Source organism: Pseudophryne corroboree, chromosome 4 (assembly GCF_028390025.1).
Source record: "Pseudophryne corroboree isolate aPseCor3 chromosome 4, aPseCor3.hap2, whole genome shotgun sequence".
Taxonomy (NCBI): domain Eukaryota; kingdom Metazoa; phylum Chordata; class Amphibia; order Anura; family Myobatrachidae; genus Pseudophryne; species Pseudophryne corroboree.
This window is the reverse complement of record NC_086447.1, coordinates 317,034,154-317,055,796: the sequence shown is the minus strand read 5'-3', so window position 1 is coordinate 317,055,796 and position 21,643 is coordinate 317,034,154.

Below are 21,643 nucleotides of genomic sequence, written 5' to 3'. Positions count from 1 at the left end.
AAATAATTGTGGGTTAAAATGAATTGGATAAGGGAACATATAAATTCACAGTGATCCTGAGTGATCTTTGGCTCGGTCTTCAATTTGTCTCGGCATGCTTCTATTCCCTTGTCATGGGTAATACTGGTATATAGAGCTTGTACGTCGATAGTGGTCCATAGGTACGTATCTTTCCACTGGAAAGCTTCAAAGTGGTTTAGGACACTGGTGGTGTCCTTCAAGTACGAGGGCAAACCCTGAACAAGCGGTTTAAAAAAAATATCCACGTACTCTGAGAGATGTGACGTTAATGAGTCAATGCCGGCAATGATCGGTCTCCCTGGTGGACAGTCCAGTTGTTTATGTATTTTCGGCAGGTGATAAAAAATTGGAATAATGGGGTTGTGGTTCATGAGGTACTGGAATTCATCTTTAGTAATTAGATGTTTGCGTAATCCCTCGACGAGGATTAATCTCAGTTCCTCTGTGAATCCCTCTGTAGGGTCTTTAGGTTGTTTCTTATATGATGCAGTATCATTGAGAAGTCTCTGCGCTTCCTTTTAGATCGGGGCGAAGCACTGGACAGAAAAACCCTCATTCATCCAAAGAAGAAGGAAGTAACCAGGAACCACGCAGTACCATTTATCACACAATACAGTTGTGAAGAGAATCGAATTAGAAAGTCTTTTTCAAAACACTGGCATGTTCTAAAATTGGATCCTGTGCTGAGAGAAATCCTACCAGAACGCCCACAAGTCCTATTCAGAAAATCCCGGAATATCAAGGAAATCCTGGCTCCAAGCATGATTAGAAGCAAGGGGACCACCACTACGAGTCTTCCCAGATGTAAGGGCATGTACAAATGCGGACACTGCATTATGTGTAAATTCGTCCACCCGAATAGGCGATCCTTTTTTAATTCTGACCAAACCAAAGAATTTAATATGAAGGACTTTGTTAATTGCAACACGTCTTCAGTTATATACGTGATAGAGTGTGGATGCCATCGTAAGTATGTGGGAAAGACTAAAAGACTTCTGAAACTTCGAATCCAAGAACATGTACGTAATATCAAAAACAAAATTGAAAGTCATCCACTCTCCAGACATTTTACCGAATCCCACAACTCCTGCCTGGATACATTTACATTCAGAGCCATCGAACATGTTACATTAGGACCTAGAGGAGGGGATCTCCTAAAAAAGCTATCCCAGAGGGAAATGTATTGGATTTTTACTCTAAATACCCTCCAACCTCGCGGCCATGATGAGGGCTACGAGATTGCCCCCTTCCTATGAGACACACTGAAGCCTCATATCTGAACCATGAGCTCGCCGAGAAACAGCTTCCTTTATATTTCCCAAAATTAGTGTGCTTGATCGACCCTGTAATTATTTACTTATTTAATCAATCATTTATTTATCTATTTTTATTATGACAGATCACGGTTTTTATTCCACATCCCATAAGAAATATACTTGGGATCATGGCATATCTATATGTTTTAACTGTTTATATATGTATATGGATTTTTAATCTATATTTTTATTTTTAAATATTTTTTATAATTGGCATATTTCTTATATATATATTAATGTAGCACCTCTGTATCTCTTATTTATCTATTGATGTATTTTATGTAATTTATTATGCATAAGTATGCTGCGGAGCAATATTAACGATAATGGACTTTACTACTCTGCTTCCAAACCAGTTTTACTACATTGGCGTTACTTCCGCCATCCACTGTGCCAACCACCAACAGGATGTTACTGCTGGAACGCATGTGGCTCTCCAGTCTAAAACCGGAAGTGACGCGGCCGCGTCACTTCCGGTTTCACGGAGCTCACGGAGCACATGTATTGTGTGTCCGTGGCGCTCTGCAGCCAGTTGATTACCCTTTATTATTCCACTGTAGCACCAATGTAACATATGGATATTAGATAAATGACATTTACTACTTTGCTTCCAAACCAGTTTTACTACATTGGCGTTACTTCCGCCATCCACTGTGCCAACCACCAACAGGATGTTACTGCTGGAACGCATGTGGCTCTCCAGTCTAAAACCGGAAGTGACGCGGCCGCGTCACTTCCGGTTTCACGGAGCTCACGGAGCACATGTATTGTGTGTCCGTGGCGCTCTGCAGCCAGTTGATTACCCTTTATTATTTCACTGTACCACCAATGTAACATATGGACATTAGATAAATGACATACATGATGCTTTGCATACTTTTATAAGTCGGACCAAGCACTTCCGGTTCCGGAAATGACGCGAACCGGAAGTGCAGTCGAAAATGAAACTGAAAGTAGTATAAATATGTGCACTTTCTGACATGATGTATTCTCCTGAGGAAGCCCTGGAGGCGAAACGCGTTGAGACTGACCTGCCTACTGCCTATATCAATCAGCTAAGATTTATGATTTGTTTTATTTTTTGAATTTATATATTACTATTGTTGATGATTAAATACTTTATTGATAATATACAAAGGCAGTAGCAGACGATTGATTCAAGCTATCACACATTACTGGACCGACTTGTTCTACATGGATATATATATATCCTATATGCTTTATTGAATTTTCCATTTGGTACGCTTAAAATAGAAAGGGGGGGCACCCCAAGATATACCTGAGGTTACTACACCATATGGCGATGATCTTTATTTCCTAGGTGGGAAACAGCCACAAAGAATTGTCTGAGATATACAGGCTTAATCTCAAGAGAATTTATCTGGTGGGGAAACAGCCACAAAGAATTGTCTGAGATATACAGGCTTAATCTCAAGAATCTATCCGGTACTTATATTTTATTCACATACATATCACTCCATTTATTCCTAAATACTACACATATGGCGCCTGTTCTTTTCCCCTGCCTTACAGAATTGCATGACTGAACATACCCAAGTCATTTTTGAAGAACGGTGCAGCCTCCAAAGAAGCTTGGAGGTGTCCTTTAACGGAGTGTCTACGACTGACTTAACCTAAGAAATAGCAGAACTTTCTGACGACCAATTACTCCACAGTAAACATTTGAACGTGTGATTAAGCGCACCGACCTAAAAACTCTTTTCACATTTCTTGGTATTCTAGGTTGGAGCTGCTGTCTCTGTTCAATTTTTAAGTGTTTAAGTATATATCATAGTACTATTTCAATTTAACATTATTTTGTAAAAAAATGTTGCGTTTATGTGGCCTGACCAAAAAAAGATCAGATCTTTGCCAAAGAGTTTTTGATGAGAAAAAAACCTCTAGCAATATACCTACTAATGATAATATTGACTCCCTATTTTGGGATATTGAGAAAACCCTTGTCAAGGAGATCAGGGTATGGTGGGACATTAAGGGACTGGAGCATTACCTCAAGGTTGACAGAGTCCCGAGAGGCCTAAGAATAAATAAAAACCCTACGTTTGGTACAGATAGAGCGGATTTTATGAATGAATGGGATAAAATCATACATGAGTGTTCTGTGAACCTCATGAAACTGATTGTCAAAGAAAAACGCTCAGAACTGGTCACTATTGAAGAAACTCTGAAGAATAAAGACTCAATTTTAAGCAAATTTAAAGACAGTGAGGAGTATACTATTAATGAAAAAGTCCTCAACAAAAAATTGGAAAAAATAGAGGAAGAAGTGATTAAAAATAAGGAACATAAGTTCATGAGAGATAAAAAGGACTATGAAAACAACAAAGTCAAAAATTGGTCAAGAATCCCCCCACAAAACAGGGGAAGAATTCCATATCGTTCCAGGGATTGGTCTAGGGATAATAACCCCAGGAACAGATCAGGTTCCTATCGTAAACCCGGATTTAGATCCAAGCAAGAAATCAGAATCGTTACCTGCCCTTAGAAGTGCCTACTACCAGCAACATGAATAATGAGGACAACCACCATTTTTTAGAAAGAAGACAACAGAGACCGTACAGGGACAAGGATCAACAGGGAAGAATAAGGGAAAGTATTCATACAGCCTCACCCTTAAAACGAAGATTACAAGACGAGGAAAACGAGGAGGAAGAAAACGGAAATCCAAGAAAAAAATACAACAAATAACGAACCCAAAAGAAAAAGGCATATTCAATCTATCCTCCCATGTTTTAACGCAGCCACAGATTGCATTACTCGGCAAGGGCATAACATTTGCACCATCAAAAAAGCCAGACAAATTTCAGACTTTCATTGATCTAAACAAATATGTCCGCAACCTCACTCTTAAGCGACATTTTGCCAGACAAGACACAGCTATCCAGACGAATTATAATACATCAAAATCTGGATTGAAACCTACATCAAAGTTTTATCCATTGGAATCCAAAGGATCCTACATTAATACTTTTTATGACTTGGTCAAAAGGGATCTAATTGAAGGAGATACTCCTCATGTGAAGAAATCCAATCTCAGCAATTCAGAGAAACATGCCATGAAAGAACTACAAGATCTAGACAATATCATCCTCAGACCAGCGGATAAAGGAGGAGGCCTGGTCATACAAGACAAAGATGATTACCTAAAGGAAGCGCAGAGACTTCTCAATGATACTGCATCATATAAGAAACAACCTAAAGACCCTACAGAGGGATTCACAGAGGAACTGAGATTAATCCTCGTCGAGGGATTACGCAAACATCTAATTACTAAAGATGAATTCCAGTACCTCATGAACCACAACCCCATTATTCCAATTTTTTATCACCTGCCGAAAATACATAAACAACTGGACTGTCCACCAGGGAGACCGATCATTGCCGGCATTGACTCATTAACGTCACATCTCTCAGAGTACGTGGATATTTTTTTGAAACCGCTTGTTCAGGGTTTGCCCTCGTACTTGAAGGACACCACCAGTGTCCTAAACCACTTTGAAGCTTTCCAGTGGAAAGATACGTACCTATGGACCACTATCGACGTACAAGCTCTATATACCAGTATTACCCATGACAAGGGAATAGAAGCATGCCGAGACAAATTGAAGACCGAGCCAAAGATCACTCAGGATCACTGTGAATTTATATGTTCCCTTATCCAATTCATTTTAACCCACAATTATTTTAAATTTCAAGATACATTCTTTTTACAAGTCTGTGGCACCGCGATGGGGACAGTATTCGCCCCTAGTTATGCCAATATTTTAATGGGTATGTGGGAACAAAGGTTCATTTACAACAATGCTACATTCAAAGAGAATATACGTTTTTATAAAAGGTACATAGACGACATTATCATGGTCTGGGATGGCGATCTAGAGAGTTTTAAAGGTTTTATGGAATATATCGGTATTAATGATTTTAACCTGAAATTTACGAGTACAACTAACAAAAGCCACATTGAGTTTTTGGACCTGATCCTAAGCCACGACGGAGAGCAAGTAGTCACAAAGAACTTTATAAAAACTGTCGACACTAACAGCTATTTACATTATAATAGTAGTCATGCTATTAAATGGAAAAACAACATTCCATTCTCAACTATGTATAGGTTACGAAGAAACTGCACGACAAACGAAACATTCACAGAACAATCCCTAATCTATGCAGATAGATTCAGAGAAAGGGGTTATCCGGAAAAGATCATTAAAGAGGCAATAGATCGGGGCGAAGCACTGGACAGAAAAACCCTCATTCATCCAAAGAAGAAGGAAGTAACCAGGAACCACGCAGTACCATTTATCACACAATACAGTTGTGAAGAGAATCGAATTAGAAAGTCTTTTTCAAAACACTGGCATGTTCTAAAATTGGATCCTGTGCTGAGAGAAATCCTACCAGAACGCCCACAAGTCCTATTCAGAAAATCCCGGAATATCAAGGAAATCCTGGCTCCAAGCATGATTAGAAGCAAGGGGACCACCACTACGAGTCTTCCCAGATGTAAGGGCATGTACAAATGCGGACACTGCATTATGTGTAAATTCGTCCACCCGAATAGGCGATCCTTTTTTAATTCTGACCAAACCAAAGAATTTAATATGAAGGACTTTGTTAATTGCAACACGTCTTCAGTTATATACGTGATAGAGTGTGGATGCCATCGTAAGTATGTGGGAAAGACTAAAAGACTTCTGAAACTTCGAATCCAAGAACATGTACGTAATATCAAAAACAAAATTGAAAGTCATCCACTCTCCAGACATTTTACCGAATCCCACAACTCCTGCCTGGATACATTTACATTCAGAGCCATCGAACATGTTACATTAGGACCTAGAGGAGGGGATCTCCTAAAAAAGCTATCCCAGAGGGAAATGTATTGGATTTTTACTCTAAATACCCTCCAACCTCGCGGCCATAATGAGGGCTACGAGATTGCCCCCCTTCCTATGAGACACACTGAAGCCTCATATCTGAACCATGAGCTCGCCGAGAAACAGCTTCCTTTATATTTCCCAAAATTAGTGTGCTTGATCGACCCCTGTAATTATTTACTTATTTAATCAATCATTTATTTATCTATTTTTATTATGACAGATCACGGTTTTTATTCCACATCCCATAAGAAATATACTTGGGATCATGGCATATCTATATGTTTTAACTGTTTATATATGTATATGGATTTTTAATCTATATTTTTATTTTTATTTTTAAATATTTTTTATAATTGGCATATTTCTTATATATATATTAATGTAGCACCTCTGTATCTCTTATTTATCTATTGATGTATTTTATGTAATTTATTATGCATAAGTATGCTGCGGAGCAATATTAACGATAATGGACTTTACTACTCTGCTTCCAAACCAGTTTTACTACATTGGCGTTACTTCCGCCATCCACTGTGCCAACCACCAACAGGATGTTACTGCTGGAACGCATGTGGCTCTCCAGTCTAAAACCGGAAGTGACGCGGCCGCGTCACTTCCGGTTTCACGGAGCTCACGGAGCACATGTATTGTGTGTCCGTGGGCGCTCTGCAGCCAGTTGATTACCCTTTATTATTCCACTGTAGCACCAATGTAACATATGGATATTAGATAAATGACATTTACTACTTTGCTTCCAAACCAGTTTTACTACATTGGCGTTACTTCCGCCATCCACTGTGCCAACCACCAACAGGATGTTACTGCTGGAACGCATGTGGCTCTCCAGTCTAAAACCGGAAGTGACGCGGGCCGCGTCACTTCCGGTTTCACGGAGCTCACGGAGCACATGTATTGTGTGTCCGTGGCGCTCTGCAGCCAGTTGATTACCCTTTATTATTTCACTGTACCACCAATGTAACATATGGACATTAGATAAATGACATACATGATGCTTTGCATACTTTTATAAGTCGGACCAAGCACTTCCGGTTCCGGAAATGACGCGAACCGGAAGTGCAGTCGAAAATGAAACTGAAAGTAGTATAAATATGTGCACTTTCTGACATGATGTATTCTCCTGAGGAAGCCCTGGAGGCGAAACGCGTTGAGACTGACCTGCCTACTGCCTATATCAATCAGCTAAGATTTATGATTTGTTTTATTTTTTGAATTTATATATTACTATTGTTGATGATTAAATACTTTATTGATAATATACAAAGGCAGTAGCAGACGATTGATTCAAGCTATCACACATTACTGGACCGACTTGTTCTACATGGATATATATATATCCTATATGCTTTATTGAATTTTCCATTTGGTACGCTTAAAATAGAAAGGGGGGGCACCCCAAGATATACCTGAGGTTACTACACCATATGGCGATGATCTTTATTTCCTAGGTGGGAAACAGCCACAAAGAATTGTCTGAGATATACAGGCTTAATCTCAAGAATTTATCTGGTGGGGAAACAGCCACAAAGAATTGTCTGAGATATACAGGCTTAATCTCAAGAATCTATCCGGTACTTATATTTTATTCACATACATATCACTCCATTTATTCCTAAATACTACACCATATGGCGCCTGTTCTTTTCCCCTGCCTTACAGAATTGCATGACTGAACATACCCAAGTCATTTTTGAAGAACGGTGCAGCCTCCAAAGAAGCTTGGGAGGTGTCCTTTAACGGAGTGTCTACGACTGACTTAACCTAAGAAATAGCAGAACTTTCTGACGACCAATTACTCCACAGTAAACATTTGAACGTGTGATTAAGCGCACCGACCTAAAAACTCTTTTCATATATATATATTAGTTCCAAAGGTCCGGCACTCCAGTAATAGTAAGAATAGCCGCTGGTGCCCGCACAGTCACAATTCCATGTACTTCAAAGGTGCAGCACTCGGCGTAATAAACACAGTAGACAGATTACAACAACGTTCAGTGCTTTGCCACTATCCTCAGGTTATGTACCTTGTAATCTGTCTACTGTGTTTATTACGCCAAGTGTCACACCTTTGGTGTGTGTGTGTATATATATATATCCAGCGCTTCCAGTAGGCCATTAGGCAGCGGGACCTGAGGGGGCGAACCCACTCTCCCCTCCCCATCCAAGGAGGATGACGATGGCTGTAGAACTTCTAGGAAGCCAACTTTACACCTGGGGGACTGGACAGTTGGTATTGGTGTGTGTGTGGGGGGGAGGGGATTGGGGGAGGGGGCAGTAGGCGGATGGTTTGCCTAGGGTGCTGAGAAACCTTGCACCGGCCCTGCTCATATGCAATAGGTACTAAAAATTAACAATGCACACTAAGAAGTAGAAGGAATTTTTAGTACTGTATACCCTGCCTCCAGAGAGCGGGATACAGGGAGACTTACCACACTTCCATATCCAAGCAAAGACGCTCGAAAGACGCTGAGTGGATTCAGACGCTACTGGTGTACACTGCCGCTCTTGGTAACTGATAACGGACACGGACGCTCACCAACGGACGCTGAGCGACTCCACGTGCATGCAGACGCTAAAGGCCTGCGACTCGGTCTGGGCGGGTTTATATCCAGTGTACACAACCGCAGCGTCTAAGCTGCGACCGAGTACCCTCGTGGTAGCGTCTGACCGGAAGTGAGGTCATTCAGTTCATGAAACGAGAGACACGCGGGAACTGGCCATGAACTCGGAGGAGGGACAGCCAGGAGAGCGTCTGAAACCCCCTGTTGACTTAAACTCCCAGGATTGCGGCCTCACCAAGTCCTGGCGCCTATGATCCCCAGAGCGTAGCGCTGTCACACTCGAGATGTTCGGCGCATCAACACACTGTTTGCAGTCTCCACCAAATCCTGTGTAGCTGTGTCCTGACCCCTCTAGTAAGAGGAAGTCCATAGACTCACCGTCTCCCCATGCTCCGGCCACAGCCTGGTAACGTCTGCTGGACCTGCTAGAACATCCGACACAGACGCCCGTCGAGACAGCACTGTACCGCGAAGGTAAGCGTTGTTGCGACCCGGTGGGGAGTTGTTGGAGCGACTCTTTCTAATATGCGTTTAAGACGCTGTTAAGAGAAGTTGCTCAAAAACCAAAACAGTAAGTCTATAAAAATAAAGTAATGAAAACTTGAGGTAATGAAAGCTTTCACAGCAGCCCTGTGACCATGCGGCTTCCTGCCGCACCAAGCAAAAAACTGATCTGACTGAGTCAGTGGGCGGGACTATATGGTGGAGGCCCCAATGCATCCTGGGAGGCCAGAAAGCTCGTGACCGTGTTGGTGCCATTTTCGCTGTCGCTCGACAATATCCCAATGTTATCCTGTGGATAATCCTGTGGACCCAGCCAGAGAAATAAATATTAATTGGTCTAAACTAAATAGAATGTATTATTTGTAAGGCACATATGGTAATATAGGTGGTTAAAATATATTAATATTAAAAATAAAGTAGTTTCTATCTTTGTTCCCTAATAAATACAAAATAAATTAACTCTTCAATGTAGGTTGCGCAGTATTGCCCCTTATATAAATATGTAATGAACGACTAGCCTAAGTGGAACGCAGTATGCATTCCACTAAAGTGCCGGACCTATAATGAACAACAGTGGCCCTCATTCCGAGTTGATCGGTCGCAAGGCGATTTTAGCAGAGTTACACACGCTAAGCCGCCGCCTACTGGGAGTGAATCTTAGCTTCTTAAAATTGCGAACGATGTATTCGCAATATTGCGATAACAAACTTCTTAGCAGTTTCAGAGTAGCTTCAGACTTACTCGGCATCTGCGATCAGTTCAGTGCTTGTCGTTCCTGGTTTGACGTCACAAACACACCCAGCGTTCGCCCAGACACTCCCCCGTTTCTCCGACCACTCCTGCGTTTTTTCCGGAAACGGTAGCGTTTTCATCCACACGCCCCTAAAACGCCGTGTTTCCGCCCAGTAACACCCATTTCCTGTCAATCACACTACGATCGCCGGAGCGATGAAAAAAGCCGTGAGTAAAAATACTATCTTCATTGTAAAATTACTTGGCGCAGTCGCAGTGCGAATATTGCGCATCCGTACTTTGCGAATTTTCACTGCGATGCGATGAAAAATACCGAGCGAACGACTCGGAATGAGGGCCAGTGTTTGATCCATTGAGCTCCTGGTAGAACGCAGCGTGCGGTGGACGCCGAACCCAGAAGTCGCGCTAACACGAGTTCCTGGTGGAGCGCAGCGTGCGTTCTACCGGGACGCCGAACCCGGAAGTTGCGCTAACACGAGCATCGGGTGGAACACAGCGTGCGTTCCACCAGGACCCTAAACCAGGAAGTCCATTAACTGTGAACGCAGACTCCAGTTTTATTGACTTAAGTCCACACACGTTCCCTCACTAGGCCGTCCGGAAGTCCGGCATTAATGAGGTGTATTTAAGTAATTACAGCCAAAATTAAGCTGAGGGACTTCTCTAGAAATGTACTCTCACTTAGATATTAAAATATACTTTATTAAATATAATTAGAGGAGCTCTTTTTCATTATAAGAATAGGGATCACCTTGCAATTAGTATCATCTATTTAATCACTTTTCTCTGACGTCCTAAGTGGATGCTGGGGACTCCGTCAGGACCATGGGGAATAGCGGCTCCGCAGGAGACAGGGCACAAAATTAAAAGTTTGACCACTAGGTGGTGTGCACTGGCTCCTCTCCCTATGACCCTCCTCCAAGCCTCAGTTAGGTTTTTGTGCCCGGCCGAGAAGGGTGCAATCTAGGTGGCTCTCCTAAAGAGCTGCTTAGAGTAAAAGTTTTGTTAGGTTTTTTATTTTCAGTGAGTCCTGCTGGCAACAGGCTCACTGCAACGCGGGACTAAGGGGAGAAGAAGCGAACTCACCTGCGTGCAGGATGGATTGGCTTCTTAGGCTACTGGACACTAGCTCCAGAGGGACGATCACAGGTACAGCCTGGATGGGTCACCGGAGCCGCGCCGCCGGCCCCCTTACAGATGCTGAAGAGAGAAGAGGTCCAGAAATCGGCGGCTGAAGACTTCCCAGTCTACTTAAGGTAGCGCACAGCACTGCAGCTGTGCGCCATTGCTCTCAGCACACTTCACACCGCGGTCACTGAGGGTGCAGGGCGCTGGGGGGGGGGCGCCCTGCTGGGCAGCAATGTAATTACCTTTACTGGCTAAAAATACATCACATATAGCCCCTGAGCTATATGGATGTATTTAACCCCTGCCAGGATTACAGAAAAAACCGTGAGAAGAGCCCGCCGTGAAGGGGGCGGGGCCTATCTCCTCAGCACACAGCACCATTTTTCCCACACAGATCCGCTGGTGGGAAGGCTCCCAGGCTCTCCCCTGCACTGCACTACAGAAACAGGGTTAAAACAGAGAGGGGGGGCATATTTTGGCGATATTAATATATATTAAGCTGCTATAAGGGAAAACACTTACTATAAGGTTGTCCCTGTATAATTATAGCGCTTTGGTGTGTGCTGGCAAACTCTCCCTCTGTCTCCCCAAAGGGCTAGTGGGGTCCTGTCCTCTATCAGAGCATTCCCTGTGTGTGTGCTGTGTGTCGGTACGTGTGTGTCGACAGGTATGAGGACGATGTTGGTGTGGAGGCGGAGCAATTGCCTGTAATGGGATGTCACCCCCTAGGGAGTCGACACCGGAATGGATGGCTTTATTTATGGAATTACGTGATAGTGTCAACACGCTACAAGGTCGGTTGACGATATGAGACGGCCGGCAAACCAATTAGTACCTGTCCAGGCGTCTCAAACACCGTCAGGGGCTTTAAAACGCCCATTACCTCAGTCGGTCGACAGACACAGACACGGACACTGACTCCAGTGTCGACGGTGAAGAAACAAACGTATTTTTCAGTAGGGCCACACGTTACATGATCACGGCAATGAAGGAGGCGTTACATATTTCTGATACTACAAGTACCACAAAAATGGGTATTATGTGGGGTGTGAAAAAAACTACCTGTAGTTTTTCCTGAATCAGATGAATTGATTGAAGTGTGTGATGAAGCGTGGGTTACCCCCGATAGGAAGTTGCTAATTTCAGAGAAGTTATTGGCATTATACCCTTTCCCGCCAGAGGTTAGGGCGCGCTGGGAAACACCCTCTAGGGTAGATAAAGCGCTCACACGCTTATCAAAACAAGTGGCGTTACCGTCTCCTGATACGGCCGCCCTCAAAGATCCAGCTGATAGGAGGCTGGAAAATACTCTAAAAAGTATATACACACATACTGATGTTATACTGCGACCAGCAATCGCCCCAGCATGGATGTGCAGTGCTGGGGGGGGTTTGGTCGGAATCTCTGACTGGAAATATTGATACCCTGAATAGCGACAATATTTTATTGACTATAGAGCATTTAAAGGATGCATTTTCTTTATATGCGAGGTGCACAGAGGGATATTTGCACTCTGGCATCAAGGGTAAGTGCGCTGTCCATTTCTGCCAGAAGAAGTTTATGGACGCGACAGTGGTCAGGTGATGCGGATTCCAAGCGGCATATGGAAGTTTGCCGTATAAAGGGGAGGAATTATTTGGGGTCGGTCTATCGGACTTGGTGGCCACGGCAACAGCCGGAAAATCCACCTTTTTTACCTCAGGTCACCTCCCAACAGAAAAAGACACCTTCTTTTCAGCCTCAGTCCTTTCGTTCTCATAACAAGCGGGCAAAAGGCCATTCATATCTGCCCGAGGCAAAGGAAAGGGTAAGAGACTGCAGCAAGCAGCTCCTTCCCAGGAGCAGAAGCACTCCCCCGCTTCTGAAAAGTCCTCAGCATGTCGCTGGGGCCTTACAAGCGGACTCAGGTCCGGTGGGGGGGTCGTCTCAAGAATTTCAGCGCGCAGTGGGCTCACTCGCAAGTCGACCCCTGGATCCTGCAGGTAGTATCACAGGGGTACAGATTGGAATTCGAGACGTCTCTTCCTCGCAGATTCCTGAAGTCTGCTTTACCAACATCTCCCTCCGACAGGGAGACGGTGTTGGAAGCTATTCACAAGCTGTATTCCCAGCAAGTAATAGTCAAGGTACCCCTACTACAACAAGGAAAGGGGTACAGGTTGAGTATCCCTTATCCAAAATGCTTGGGACCAGAGGTATTTTGGATATGGGATTTTTCCGTATTTTGGAATAATTGCATCCCGTAATGAGATATTGTGGCGATGGGGCCCAAGTCTAAGCACAGAATACATTTATGTTACATATACACCTTATACACACAGCCTGAAGGTAATTTTAGCCAATATTTTTTGTAACTTTGTGCATTGAACAAAGTGTATCTACATTCACACAATTCATTTATGTATCATATACAGCTAATACACACAGCCTGAAGGTCATTTAATACAATATTTTTAATAACTTTGTGTATTAAACAAAGTTTGTGTACATTGAGCCGTCATAAAACAAAGGTTTCACTATCTCACTCTCACGCAAAAAAGTCCGTATTTCGGAATATTCCGTATTTCGGAATATTTGGATATGGGATACTCAACCTGTATTATTCCACGCTGTTTGTGGTACCGAAGCCGGACGGCTCGGTGAGAACTATTCTAAGTCTGAAATCTTTTGAACACTTACATACAAAGGTTCAAGTTCAAGATGAAATAACTCAGAGCAGTGATAGCGAATCTGGAAGAAGGGGACTTTATGGTGTCCTTGGACATCAAGGATGCTTACCTCCATGTCCCAATTTGCCCTTCAAACCAAGGGTACCTCAGGTTCGTGGTACAAAACTGTCACTATCAGTTTCAGACGTTGCCGTTTGGATTGTCCACGGCACCCCGGGTCTTTACCAAGGTAATGGCCGAAATGATGATTCTTCTTCGAAGAAAAGGCGTATTAATTATCCCTTACTTGGACGATCTCCTGATAAGGGCAAGATCCAGAGAACAGTTAGAGGCCGGTGTAGCACTAACCCAAGTAGTGCTACAACAGCACGGGTGGATTCTAAATTTTCCAAAATCCCAGCTGAGCCCGACGACACGTCTGCTGTTCCTAGGGATGATTCTGGACACAGTTCAAAAAAAGGTTTTTCTCCCGGAGGAGAAAGCCAGGGAGTTATCCGAGCTAGTCAGGAACCTCCTAAAACCAGGAAAAGTGTCAGTGCATCAATGCACAAGAGTCCTGGGTAAATGATGGCTTCTTACGAAGCGATTCCATTCGGCAGATTCCACGCAAGAACCTTTCAGTGGGATCTGCTGGACAAATGGTCCAGATCGCATCTTCAGATGCATCAGCGGATAGCCCCGTCTCCATGGACAAGGGGGTCTCTTCTGTGGAGGTTGCAGAGTGCTCACCTTTTTGGAGGGCCGCAGTTTCGGCATTCAGGACTGGGTCCTGGTGACCACGAATGCCAGCCTGAGAGGCTGGGGAGCAGTCACACAGGGAAGAAATTTCCAGGGAGTGTGGTCAAGCCTGGAGACTTCACTTCACATAAATATACTGGAGCTAAGGGCAATTTACAATGCTCTAAGCCTGGCAAGACCTCTGCTTCAGGGTCAGCCGGTGTTGATCCAGTAGGGCAACACCACGGCAGTCGCCCACGTAAACAGACAGGGCGACACAAGAAGCAGGAGGGCAATGGCAGAAGCTGCAAGGATTTTTCACTGGGCAGAAAATCATGTGATAGCACTGTCAGCAGTGTTCATTCCGGGAGTGGACAACTGGGAAGCAGACTTCCTCAGCAGACACGATCACCACCCGGGAGAGTGGGGACTTTATCCAGAAGTCTTCCACATGATTGTGAACCGTTGGGAAAAACCAAAGGTGGACATGATGGCGTCCCGCCTCAACAAAAAACTGGACAGGTATTGCGCCAGGTCAAGAGACCCTCAGGCAATAGCTGTGGACGCGTTGGTAACACCATGGGTGTACCAGTCAATGTATGTGTTCCCCCCTCTGCCTCTCATACCCAAGGTACTGAGAATTATAAGGCGAAGGGGAGTAAGAACGATACTCGTGGCTCCGGATTTGCCAAGAAAGACTTGGTACCCGGAACTTCAAGAGATGCGCACGGAGGATCCGTGCACTCTACCTCTAGACTTACCGCGGCTGCGTTTGACGGCATGGCGGTTGAACGCCGAATCCTGAGGGAGAGGGCTCCGACGGAGAAATTTCAACTGGGTCGATTCCTACATTTCCTGCAAACAGGATTGTCTATGGGCCTCAAATTGGGGTCCATTAAGGTTCAAATTTCGGCCCTGTCGATTTTCTTCCAGAAAGAATTGGCTTCAGTTCCTGAAGTCCAAGCTTTTGTCAAAGGAGTACTACATATACAGCCCCGGTTGTGCCTCCAGTGGCACCGTGGGATCTCAATGTAGTTTTGGGATTCCTCAAATCCCATTGGTTTGAGCCACTCAAATCGGTGGATTTGAAATATCTTACATGGAAAGTGACCATGCTACTGGCCCTGGCTTCGGCCAGGAGAGTGTCAGAATTGGCGGCTTTTTCGTACAAAAGCCATATCTGATTTTCCATTGGGACAGGGCAGAACTGCGGACGCGTCCTCAGTTTCTCCCTAAGGTGGTATCAGCGTTTCACCTGAACCAACCTATTGTGGTGCCTGCGGCTTCTAGCGACTTGGAGGACTCCAAGTTGTTCGACGTTGTCAGAGCCTTAAAAATATATATATATATATTTCAAGGACGGCTGGAGTCAGAAAGTCTGACTCGCTGTTTATACTGTATGCACCCAACAAGCTGGGTGTTCCTGCGTCTAAGCAGACGATTGCTCGTTGGATTTGTAGCACAATTCAACTTGCGCATTCTGTGGCAGGGCCTGCCACAGCCAAAATCTGTAAATGCCCACTCCACAAGGAAGGTGGGCTCACCTTGGGCGGCTGCCCGAGGGGTCTCGGCATTACAACGCTGCCGAGCAGCTACGTGGTCAGGGGAGAACACGTTTGTAAAATTCTACAAATTTGATACTCTGGCTAAGGAGGACCTGGAGTTCTCTCATTCTGTGCTGCAGAGTCATCCGCACTCTCCCGCCCGTTTGGGAGCTTTGGTATAATCCCCATGGTCCTGACGGAGTCCCCAGCATCCACTTAGGACGTCAGAGAAAATAAGAATTTACTTACCGATAATTCTATTTCTCGTAGTCCGTAGTGGATGCTGGGCGCCCATCCCAAGTGCGGATTGTCTGCAATACTTGTACATAGTTATTGTTACAAAAATCGGGTTATTATTGTTGGAAGCCATCTTTTCAGAGGCTCCTCTGTTATCATGCTGTTAACTGGGTTCAGATCTCAAGTTGTACAGTGTGATTGGTGTGGCTGGTATGAGTCTTACCCGGGATTCAAAATCCTTCCTTATTGTGTACGCTCGTCCGGGCACAGTATCCTAACTGAGGCTTGGAGGAGGATCATAGGGGGAGGAGCCAGTGCACACCACCTAGTGGTCAAACTTTTAATTTTGTGCCCTGTCTCCTGCGGAGCCGCTATTCCCCATGGTCCTGACGGAGTCCCCAGCATCCACTACGGACTACGAGAAATAGAATTATCGGTAAGTAAATTCTTATTATTTGTTAAGTGGTAGGAAATGAGGTCATAGCCAAAGTACTATAAATATCTGCTTAGGAGCAGCATGCTTTCACTTGCACTATAGACACTGAGGTGTTCGGATCACTGCAGGCTCACACAGTTCTTTGTAAGTATACATTCATTCTGGAATTTCTAAATTTAAGTCCCCACTGTATGAATAAGTTCTATTATTGTTGTTGTAATAGGTTGGCCTAATTGATAACTATGGTTATTGTGTAACGAATTTAAGATTAAAAATTTTACTATTATGTGAAAGATTACTGTTGTTTAAATAATTGTCCAAGTAGTTCTATTTTTGAGACGGTTCATGTTAACAAAACTGTTTGGAAAGATAGAAGCTTTGTATGTTTATCAAACTTTATCTTTTGATTGAGTAAAATGTGAGTAACCTTTATATAGGTGCCTCTGGATTCCCTGGGATGTGTCTGATCAGTGGTTTTAAATAGGAAATATAATTCCTCCCTCTGTAATAAATAACTACAACTTTGGGGTATGTACAGTTTCCCCTCTATATACATGTATATGCATATAACTGGGTCTTTGAAGAATGAAAAATAATTTTGGATATATGAATTTCTAAATTTAGAGTGTATAATCTATTAATCCTATCGGGCCAGCGAAGTTATTACATCTTCTTCGCCATTATTGGTATGTACCAGTATATAAAATATATCGTATTCTGTTTGCATATAAAAATGGAATTATTGTTCCAAAATTATGTGCTCTCTTTCTTTTTAGGCAATATTAACTTGCCCATTGAATTGTTGATAGGCAGGTGGAGAGTATTAAACATCCACCGTACTATACAATTTTAGGTATGTACTAGTTAATTTCTTCTATAATGTCCTCCACTATATATATATATATATATATATATATATATAATCTTGTGACACCCCTCTTTCTCTAACGTCCTAAGTGGATGCTGGGACTCCGTAAGGACCATGGGGAATAGCGGCTCTGCAGGAGACTGGGCACAACTAAGAAAGCTTTAGGACTAACTGGTGTGCACTGGCTCCTCCCACTATGACCCTCCTCCAAACCTCAGTTGGAATCTTGTGCCCGGCTGAGCTGGATGCACACTAGGGGCTCTCCTGAGCTCCTAGAGAGAAAGTATATTTTAGGTTTTTTATTTTACAGTGAGAACTGCTGGCAACAGACTCACTGCAGCGAGGGACTAAGGGGAGAAGAAGCGAACCTACCTAACTGGTGGTAGCTTGGGCTTCTTAGGCTACTGGACACCATTAGCTCCAGAGGGATCGACCGCATGGAACCGGCCATTGATGTTCGGTCCCGGAGCCGCGCCGCCGGCCCCCTTACAGAGCCATAAGCAAGAAGTGATCCGGAAAATCGGCGGCAGAAGACTCCTGTCTTCAACAAGGAAGCGCACAGCACTGCAGCTGTGCGCCATTGCTCCTCTTGCACACCTCACACTGCGGTCACTGATGGGTGCAGGGCGCTGGGGGGGGGGGGGGGGGAGGGCAGCAATATAAACACTAGAGATGTGCACCGGAAATTTTTCGGGTTTTGGGTTCGGTTCCGTGGCCGTGTTTTGGGTTCGAACGCGTTTTGGCAAAACCTCACCGAATTTTTTTTGTCGGATTCGGGTGTGTTTTGGATTCGGGTGTTTTTTTCAAAAAACCCTAAAAAACAGCTTAAATCATAGAATTTGGGGGTCATTTTGATCCCAAAGTATTATTAACCTCAATAACCATAATTTCCACTCATTTTCAGTCTATTCTGAACACCTCACAATATTATTTTTAGTCCTAAAATTTGCACCGAGGTCGCTGGATGACTAAGCTCAGCGAACCAAGTGGCCGACACAAACACCTGGCCCATCTAGGAGTGGCACTGCAGTGTCACGCAGGATGGACCTTCCAAAAAACACTCCCCAAACAGCACATGACGCAAAGAAAAATGAAAGAAAAAAAAAAGAGGTGCAAGATGGAATTGTCCTTGGGCCCTCCCACCCACCCTTATGTTGTATAAACAGGACATGCACACTTTAACCAACCCATCATTTCAGTGACAGGGTCTGCCACACGACTGTGACTGAAATGACGGGTTGGTTTGGACCCCCACCAAAAAAGAAGCAATTAATCTCTCCTTGCACAAACTGGCTCTACAGAGGCAAGATGTCCACCTCATCATCATCCTCCGATTCATCACCGTGTACATCCCCCTCCTCACAGATTATCAATTCGTCCCCCCTGGAATCCACCATCACAGCTCCCTGTGTACTTTGTGGAGGCAATTGCTGCTGGTGAATGTCTCCATGGAGGAATTGATTATAATTCATTTTAATGAACATCATCTTCTCCACATTTTCTGGAAGTAACCTCGTACGCCGATTGCTGACAAGGTGAGCGGCGGCACTAAACACTCTTTCGGAGTACACACTTGTGGGAAGGCAACTTAGGTAGAATAAAGCCAGTTTGTGCAAGGGCCTCCAAATTGCCTCTTTTTCCTGCCAGTATACGTACGGACTGTCTGACGTGCCTACTTGGATGCGGTCACTCATATAATCCTCCACCATTCTTTCAATGGGGAGAGAATCATATGCAGTGACAGTAGACGACATGTCCGTAATCGTTCGCAGGTCCTTCAGTCCGGACCAGATGTCAGCATCAGCAGTCGCTCCAGACTGCCCTGCATCACCGCCAGCGGGTGGGCTCGGAATTCTGAGCCTTTTCCTCGCACCCCCAGTTGCGGGAGAATGTGAAGGAGGAGATGTTGACAGGTCGCGTTCCGCTTGACTTGACAATTTTCTCACCAGCAGTTCTTTGAACCCCTGCAGACTTGTGTCTGCCGGAAAGAGAGATCCAAGGTAGGTTTTAAATCTAGGATCGAGCACGGTGGCCAAAATGTAGTGCTCTGATTTCAACAGATTGACCACCCGTGAATCCTTGTTAAGCGAATTAAGGGCTCCATCCACAAGTCCCACATGCCTAGCGGAATCGCTCTGTGTTAGCTCCTCCTTCAATGTCTCCAGCTTCTTCTGCAAAAGCCTGATGAGGGGAATGACCTGACTCAGGCTGGCAGTGTCTGAATTGACTTCACGTGTGGCAGGTTCAAAAGGTTGCAGAACCTTGCACAACGTTGAAATCATTCTCCACTGCGCTTGAGACAGGTGCATTCCACCTCCTATATCGTGCTCAGTTGTATAGGCTTGAATGGCCTTTTGCTGCTCCTCCAACCTCTGAAGCATATAGAGGGTTGAATTCCACCTCGTTACCACTTCTTGCTTCAGATGATGGCAGGGCAGGTTCAGGCGTTTTTGGTGTTGCTCCAGTCTTCTGTACATGGTGCCTGTACGCCGAAAGTGTCCCGCAATTCTTCTGGCCACCGACAGCATCTCTTGCACGCCCCTCGTTTTTTAAATAATTCTGCACCACCAAATTCAAGGTATGTGCAAAACATGGGACGTGCTGGAATTTGCCCATATTTAATGCACACACAATATTGCTGGCGTTATCCGATGCCACAAATCCACAGGAGAGTCCAATTGGGGTAAGCCATTCTGCGATGATCTTCCTCAGTTGCCGTAAGAGGTTTTCAGCTGTGTGCGTATTCTGGAAAGCGGTGATACAAAGCGTAGCCTGCCTAGGAAAGAGTTGGCGTTTGCGAGATGCTGCTACTGGTGCCGCCGCTGCTGTTCTTGCGGCGGGAGTCAATACATCTACCCAGTGGGCTGTCACAGTCATATAGTCCTGAGTCTGCCCTGCTCCACTTGTCCACATGTCCGTGGTTAAGTGGACATTGGGTACAACTGCATTTTTTAGGACACTGGTGAGTCTTTTTCTGAGGTCTGTGTACATTTTCGTTATCGCCTGCCTAGAGAAATGGAACCTAGATGGTATTTGGTACCGGGGACACAGTACCTCAATCAAGTCTATAGTTGGCTCTGCAGTAATGATGGATACCGGAACCACGTTTCTCACCGCCCAGGATGCCAAGGCCTCAGTTATCCGCTTTGCAGCAGGAGGACTGCTGTGATATTTCATCTTCCTCGCAAAGGACTGTTGGACAGTCAATTGCTTGGTGGAAGTAGTAAAAGTCGTCTTACGACTTCCCCTCTGGGATGACCATCGACTCCCAGCAGCAACAACAGCAGTGCCAGCAGCAGTAGGCGTTACACGCAAGGATGCATCGGAGGAATCCCAGACAGGAGAGGACTCGTCAGAATTGCCAGTGACATGGCCTGCAGGACTATTAGCATTCCTGGGGAAGGAGGAAATTGACACTGAGGGAGTTGGTGGGGTGGTTTGCGTGAGCTTGGTTACAAGAGGAAGGGATTTACTGGTCAGTGGACTGCTTCCGCTGTCGCCCAAAGTTTTTTAACTTGTCACTGACTTATGATGAATGCGCTGCAGGTGACGTATAAGGGAGGATGTTCCGAGGTGGTTAACGTCCTTACCCCTACTTATTACAGCTTGACAAAGGCAACACACGGCTTGACAAATGTTGTCCGCATTTCTGTTGAAATACTTCCACACCGAAGAGCTGATTTTTTTTGGTATTTTCACCAGGCATGTCAATGGCCATATTCCTCCCACGGACAACAGGTGTCTCCCCGGGTGCCTGACTTAAACAAACCACCTCACCATCAGAATCCTCCTTGTCAATTTCCTCCCCAGCGCCAGCAACACCCATGTCCTCCTCATCCTGGTGTACTTCAACACTGACATCTTCAATCTGACTATCAGGAACTGGACTGCGGGTGCTCCTTCCAGCACTTGCAGGGGGCGTGCAAATGGTGGAAGGCGCATGCTCTTCACGTCCAGTGTTGGGAAGGTC